The sequence below is a fragment of the Cyprinodon variegatus genome, unplaced genomic scaffold (assembly GCF_000732505.1).
Source record: "Cyprinodon variegatus isolate N-32 unplaced genomic scaffold, C_variegatus-1.0 Scaffold261, whole genome shotgun sequence".
Taxonomy (NCBI): domain Eukaryota; kingdom Metazoa; phylum Chordata; class Actinopteri; order Cyprinodontiformes; family Cyprinodontidae; genus Cyprinodon; species Cyprinodon variegatus.
The window spans coordinates 751490-759135 of NW_015150714.1; the positions used below are offsets into that span (position 1 = coordinate 751490).

Below are 7646 nucleotides of genomic sequence, written 5' to 3' on the forward strand. Positions count from 1 at the left end.
TTTTAAGTTATTCAGACGGTTTCAGTTTGATTTTTTTATTCAACCTTGATCCACTCCACTATGACAGAAGGAGCTGACAGACATCCTAATCCTAAAAGTGCTACAGGAAGGAGCGTGAACACAGAGCTGTTGCCCCCTGAATCTAACTCAGAGAAAACCAAGAGGGCTGGTACCGTGGAAGGGTTAAACCAGGGTCATGGGACAAGGAGAAGTTAAAAAGCAGAAGGATGTTATGTAAGGTTATATGGAAGTTGTTGGCAATGCCTGACAGAAAAGCAAAAGAAGAAATGTTAGTAGCGTAAAACGGACAATGTACAAATCCAAATATTTTCACACTTATTGTTAAGTTATTCTGCATAATATATTCGGTTCAACCAAGGTCATCATAGGTGTCTTTTTCTCATTGCACTTCAAAAATTGTATTCATCAGCCCTTTCCTTTTACTTCCTTTTCTGCTTCAGCAAAGCTTTTCCTCCACATATTGCAAAGCTTGGAGACATACTCTTGCACAATATGTCCACTAGGGATCTTTTCTGGCACAATGTTCCCTTTGTGACTTTCTATTCCTCTGTTTTTTCTCAGTCACTCCCACTCTCACTCATCACTTCTCTATGCAAGGCAGTTTTTGGTCAGAGATAGTATACTGTTAGTGACAAAAATGTCTGTAGTCAGGTAGTTTCCTGTGTAAGCTGCATAGATTCGTCATCTTTGTGTCTGCAGAGGCACATGGCAGACATGCTGCCTGGGGACCGTGGGCGACAGAGCAACCTGCTGCTTCTTATAGAGGCATCTAAACTTTCCTCCCAAGAGGAGCCGAGGTAAAACAACAGGGCACAGAGATCCATGTCGCAGGGACTAATACACGGGAATGTTAACACTCCATATTAAACCATATCACAAAAAAAACTTAAGAAAAGAAGGAAGAGAAGCAGAAAACATTGCTGTAATGTCTAAATGAGGTAGTGGAGTGGAGAACTGTCTTAAATTTAGTCTCACACATAACTTATAGTTTGAAATTGCTGCTCCACCCCAAAGCAGCTTGAAGCTATTAGGTTGTAAGCGCATGGGAAAGGAGGGGCGTTATGAATCACGTCAAACCCGAGGCTCACAGATCGATCATATCCTAGAAACTTCTGCCTGGTTCTGTGTGTGAGTCACAAATAAACTCTCCTCAACTAAAAAACAACTGACAGTAAAGCCCCACTCTAACTGAGCATGTTTAAAGATGCAGTGTGCAAAGGCACTGACATATAAGCAGACTAAGGAAAACCATATTTTTGGAGTGAAACTCTTTAGGCTAGAGATGCACCAGCAAACAAGCCAGAAACAGGAATTTGACACTTTTCTTTTGTTGTTTATTTTTAACAGTTATCAGAAATTAAACAAAAAAATATATTTTCTAAACATCCTAACAGATACTTCACTTAACTTGTTCGAGTATGATAAATATTCTGAAAGGTTTAGGAACATTTTCTTGATCTATAAACAGGATAATCTTATAAATCCTTAAGTTTTTAATGGGAAGAGTACTAATACTTTCATTAAAGGCATCTGCAGCACATTTTAGAATACTAAAAAAAAACTTAAAACCCAGATGCATGTCAGACCTCACTGAATGGAAAGAGGCTTTGGCTGAAAAGCAAATTCACATTTGTTCATGCCCATGTGTGCATGTTTCACCAATATATTCACAAATTATCTGATCTTTATGAGAGATTTGAAAACAGAAATTTTGAACTTGGAAATTAGTGTAAAAACTAGGTGGAAGTTAACTATAAATTCCAGTCCCTGCAGAGTGGGATTTGTTAACTACATTTGTAAACAAAATCAAGTTGAGGTGAAATATACGTCCTCTGAAGGATAATATTTAGATTACAATAAACCAAATACATTATTTAATAAGCTAAAGGTTGAGGAACTGAGTAAAAAGTTAGGATTCCCAACCTCTTAAAAGCAAGTGTTTTGTCGTAGCCATCTAACAGACTGACATAAGTCACCTTAAATGGATTCTCTTTAGCAAATGGTCTCCTATTTTCCTGATGAACCAGAACACTTTTTTCAATTCCCTGTATTACTGACATTGATTCAAAATATCCATATATCTGGATGTGTTAGCAAACCCCACAGGCTTTCTTTGTCCTAATTGTTCTAAATTACTTCATAAATACCAAAGGAAAATGCAAGACAAAACACAGGCTTCATCGTTTTCATTTTCTTTGCATTTTCTTTTTTTGCTGACCTCCAGATGATAATTAAACAACAAGATTAGATGTGCGATGAGGGATATGTGATTTGATGTACGTGAATAGTGCTGTGAGGTCAGTAAACAGGCAGACAAGATGATAAATTAGAAATGTGAAATCTTCAGAAAGAAGACAGAGTGCAGATTAGACATGGTCACAGTCAATCTCCCAACTTCTCTGTATCAACCACTCCTCCACACACTTGAGTATTCAAGACGACACACAAACAAACAGTGACTTTCCTCCCCAGTCTGACTCCCCACAGTAAACACAAACACAGCTTGGTCATGATATCGCAGCAAGACGGCGGCCCTGGGAATAAAGCTGGCTAGTTTTTGTTCGGGTCACCTCCATGCCCCCTGTGCTAGAGTAATGACACGGCCTTTTGCCCTGCAACGTATATCACATCAGCAGATTGTCACACATAGAAAATCGTGTCCTAGTTAATGTAACGTTTACCTTTCCCTGGGAACATTTTCCTCTCCGTCTTAAAGTACAAAGGGTAACACAGACCAAAAAGTCTAATTACCTCATGAGATATATAAAATTAAATGTTGAAATCTTTTAGTTAGATGGTGATTTATTACATCTTTTATGTGTTGTTTCTGAGAGCAGAGCCACTCAACTGCTATAACATCTGTTCTGAGAGTCTCTTTGAACTCAGCTCCACCTGTCAAGAATTAGCTGCCTGTCAAAGATTGTTTTTTTGTAGAAATTTCAAAGTGGTGACAGGAAAGATGCATGGTAGGCTCTATTAAAATTCTATCGCTGCTATCTAACCAGTGTTGACAGAGCTAAAGGCAGTGGCGTCAGGAAGCGATACCCTGTCCTTCAGGTTTCGCTACCAGATAGAGAGCTCATTATTAGCCGCTGGCTGTATCACTAGAGCTCGAGGCAAACAGACAAGGCTGTGCATGATTCACATTATTGTCAGGGAGTGGTGTCTCACGGAGGAAGCTCTAACCAAATACTCTGTCACACACACTGTGGTTAAAAACAACACAGGTCACAATGTGATTCTTTTGAAATATTTCTAAACATAAAACCAAGTCAAATATTTTCACACAAATCATTGGACAGAAACCTTTACAAACCAGACCCTCTGCTTTTATGAAACAGCCCAACAGAGAAAGACTGTGCTGCCTCTCACTCTATGGCTTCCTTTGTTTTTACTTCATGAGGATTTTTCCCCCCCCTCTTCTTTTCTCTACGTTTATTGCAGTTTCCTTGCAGGCCCTCTTTCCTTCTCTTTCTCACTCCTCCACCTCTTCTTTCTAACCCATTCTTGAGGTGTCAGGTTTCTACAGCTGGTTCACATTAGCGCCCCCATCTCATGCTCACCCCTTCTTTACTCTCACTCTGCGCTCCTTCATTTTCTTCGTCTCTCCTATAACTCATGCTGACCTCTGCCTATCCTGGCTAGCAGTGGAGGTTTTTTAGTAAGCACTGCACTCACTCATCTAAGCGTCTTTGCTCCCAATTCCTTTATCCTAAGTGGTCCTTTTGTCTGATTGTGTGTTTTTTTTTATATAGCTTTCCACCTACATCTCCATCCTTAGTTATGGTAGAGCCACCCCCACTTCCTCTTGCTACTATTCCTTTCTCAGCTTCGGTTAATAATTTGTTCTACCCCTGCGGCCATCCCGAAGAGCTGGAGTCGGAGAAAGAAGACAGCATTAACCGGCTCAAATTTCAATCCCTGGATCATTCCTTTACTTGGAGCATAGATGGTCTATTCACAGATTTTCTTTTTTTACATGGATACATACAAATTATGCCACATTTAATTCTATCTAGAAAAATGCAACTTCTAAGTATTAGTTATGAGGTAATCAATCGATTAAAAAGTGATATAACTGGAGACTGGCACTCTGAATAGGCTTCAAAATTTTCAAAGGATATTAAAAAGCAGCAAAATTAAAAAAGTTTAATCAGTAAACCGATCAAAGAGGTCTACATTTGATGCCGTTTTTAAGTATAAGCTCCCTTCTGTTTCCCTTCTGTTCCATTTACGGCCTCCATGTTGACAATTTTTATAGCTCTGACTGTTCCAGCAGTAAGAAATCTGATATATGTGTGATTTCTTATATTTCTGTTCAAAAATACTGATGGAAACATTTTTCCTCACATTAGATCACTAAAAACCTCATACTCTCTTAAAATTGGAATTGGCCCATCATACCCCAAACACTGAAAAATAGGGTGAGACACAGGCAATGCCTGATTAGTGTATCATTAGTCAACAGTGGCTGTTAAATACATCGGTTATAGCTGTTCTTCTCTCCGCCCCCCCCATCAGTTGGAGGTGACTTAATGCTGCCGCACTATGCTTTTTCCAATATTTCCTACTAGTTTACAAACAAAAGAGCAAAGGTAGTAAAAAATACCAGTTCATTTGTAGGACTAGGTTCCATCAAGGCATTCCTGTTATAGTTAAAAAAATTAAATGACGACAAAAAAAAAAACAGAGATCAGTGTACAAATGAGGTGGAGTAATGAGAGAAAAGAAATAAGAGCAAGAGACATACCAGAAGGAAAAGGAAGTCAGGCAGGCGGACTAAAACCATCAGTGTTGACCGAAAAAAGGCGTGTCGCTCTGGGTGGAGTCCACACGAGCATCAAATGGTAAAATCACAGGCCACGTTTAGAAATGCATCCAGAAAGACTCATCCATGCTGGCGTGGTACACAGCACAAATCCCGTTTAGCCTGCAAATGTTCTCAGTGCCCTTGTCTGCATGCTGCTCTTTCATTATCCTATCCCTGTGGTTGCTTAAAGTTAAGTTTTCAACAATATGTCTGTTGCCAGATAAGTTTCACATCAAGCTCTACAGTATGCATAGTACACTGTTGGCTGATTTAGAAATACACAAAACAAACAGTGTAACTAACACACAATTATGGCAGCAGATCCACTTCCTTGGGTTTTCTCTAAGCTTTTTTTTTTACTCTTGTTGTGTTTCTAAGGGATTGTTTAAGGGAAGGGAGGGATTTGTGCCATAAATGTTATATCTTTGAGGCCATGTTTGTGGGAAATGTAGGAAAAATTATAATCACGTTGTTTATGTTTGTTATACAATGCGTTCTGGTATTTTATCGTTAAGGGTTGGGGATCGAGAATCAAGTGGAATCGGTTCTAACTTCCTTGAATTCTCCTGGACTTGTCCTCCTCTAAATTAGCACAGCTTCTGCAGGGAGAGCAGAGCCTTTTTATACTCTTTTTCCTCTTACTTTACTTAACAGATGCCCATCTTTTTTTCTACACATTCCGGATAGAATGAAAAGCACTTTAACAATGAGCTACCAAGCTTATGATTTATTTAAAGCAAAACTTCATCTATTGTTTATTTTAGTTCATTTGTGGTGTTTATAAGATAAAACCCCATTAGCAAAAGGAAGGAGTAGAAAATCTGAGTGTTCTTTGATTTCCAAAAGTAAAAGATCACTGCTTTCTATTCTAGCTGAGTGCAGCTGAGGTGCGCTGCTTTTTCCTCCAGCTCAGAAAATCAGCCTAGCACCACTATTTGGGTGAATTAAATATAAATCGACTTATACCTGAAGCAACACACATCGAATATGTGTAAATGTGTTTTAATGAGATGAATAAAAAATAAATGTTCGTGTGAAATGCAACTCTGTGAAAAGAAAATTTACAAGATTATACTGAGGTTCATAGGTTTTATATTTATATACCGGTTGAAAATAACTTTGTAACAGTTGAATAATGTTATATGTTCAATGAATTTCATCTAATTGCGAAGTTCAGGACATTTCATCCAGACAGAACTCAGTTAGTTAATTTAAAATGTAAATTTTATTATCCTTCCTCTTAAAAGAATCGGAAATGAAACAATAAAATCAGAACCAAAGCATTTTTTAGGATGTGTACATGTATATATTATGTACATGTATATATATCCATTAACTTTTGTTATAAATTGATATATCAAAAGTTTGTGTCCAACTATATTTCCAACAAATGTCAAGTTTTCTTTATTGGGCGATCAAAGGACCGGGTTTGTTTTTTCCATTTGTACTCTATTCCTACTCCATTCCCCAGCTTGCCCATTAGTTTATCAAGGTTCATCTTTACAGATCCTGTCCCTTTAGGATGTATGTAGTCAGGTTGTTGGAGTAGAGCTTCACTTTTAGAGTTAGACCAATACACTAGAGGAGTCTTCGCTTCAACACAACCAACTCCAATATTTACTCATTAGCGGTGCTCTGCATTAATTGACTGCCACCAGTAAGGTAATTAAGCTATTTGACTGAAGTTTTTCAGGCAAGGGACACATCTATGCTGAGTTCAAATTCAGTGGCTGCATCTTCCAAAGGCCAGATTCGTTGGGTGATTGCATCATAGCGTGGTGCCGTGGCCTGCTCGGATTGAAAGACTCCTCGTTATGCAGCGGATAAATGCATCCTTCTTTTTGCATGTTTTGAAGGAGAGTTCCGGTGCATCCTACGTATCCCAGGATTCCTTGCTGCGTGCTCAGAGGAAAATGGTGAATGGCGCCGAATAGTGGTGAATGTTGTAAGTGCAGTTTAGTATAATACAAGCATGTGAATAGCTCTATGTGAAATTAATAAAATTTGTTGTTTTAAATGGTTTTTGAGTTAAATATGTGGCGGGTAATGTTTGGTTTATTGAAAGGTTTTATCTGTCCCTGTGCAAATGGGTTTGGCTGACATTTAAGCACATATTCCAATATCTGTGCAAGGACTATAAAATGGATATTCACGACGACGGTACTGCTGCTAAAGCATCTTGAAAATGTTACTAGCACCCAGAAATGTAGTGAGAAGTTTGTTATCCATTCTTTTCCTGCTTTGTGTGAGAACCGTAACGGTTGCTAGGCGACAGAGCGTACAGGCGGTGGACCTGTTTGAATCCAGAGCCAAACTCTTCTGGCCTCCTTATTTACACGGACCTCGAAGAACCAGGTCTTGGTAGACCGGGTCCTCGGAGGACACAGCCACTGAAATCGAACACACCCCTAGGGAATGCAAGACACCGACCCTCTAATATTTTAGATTGAGATCACTGCTCTAAGCAGTTTACTCAGATCTCTAAATAAAATTGTAAAACAGGGCTGGGTAATTAATACCTTTTGTAAAAAAAAAAAAATTACACTTGAATTCTGGCAAAATCATTCAGCCCTAACAAATGAAATATCTTTTTAATCCAAACCTGAAGGTAAATTGGTTGAAACACTCGTTTTTATTGCTACGGCACAGCTAAATAAGCTCTTCTTTTCAAAACAGATGCAACGACAACGTTCAACCTGATGACAAATAGAGGTACGTTTAACCTCAAAGTGGAGGTAGACTGCAGAACCCAAATACCACCTGTTGCAGGTTCGAGGCCCAGCCCTGCTGACCTTTGCTGGATGTATCACCCCTC

The 7646-nt window shown here is 38.8% G+C and overlaps 1 protein-coding gene across 1 annotated transcript in view; it reads right to left on the reverse strand.

The window, feature by feature from the left end:
• Positions 1–7646, reverse strand: part of LOC107089721 (neurogenic locus notch homolog protein 2-like) — a 48162-nt gene that overhangs the window by 19031 nt on the left and 21485 nt on the right. The window lies entirely within an intron of this gene.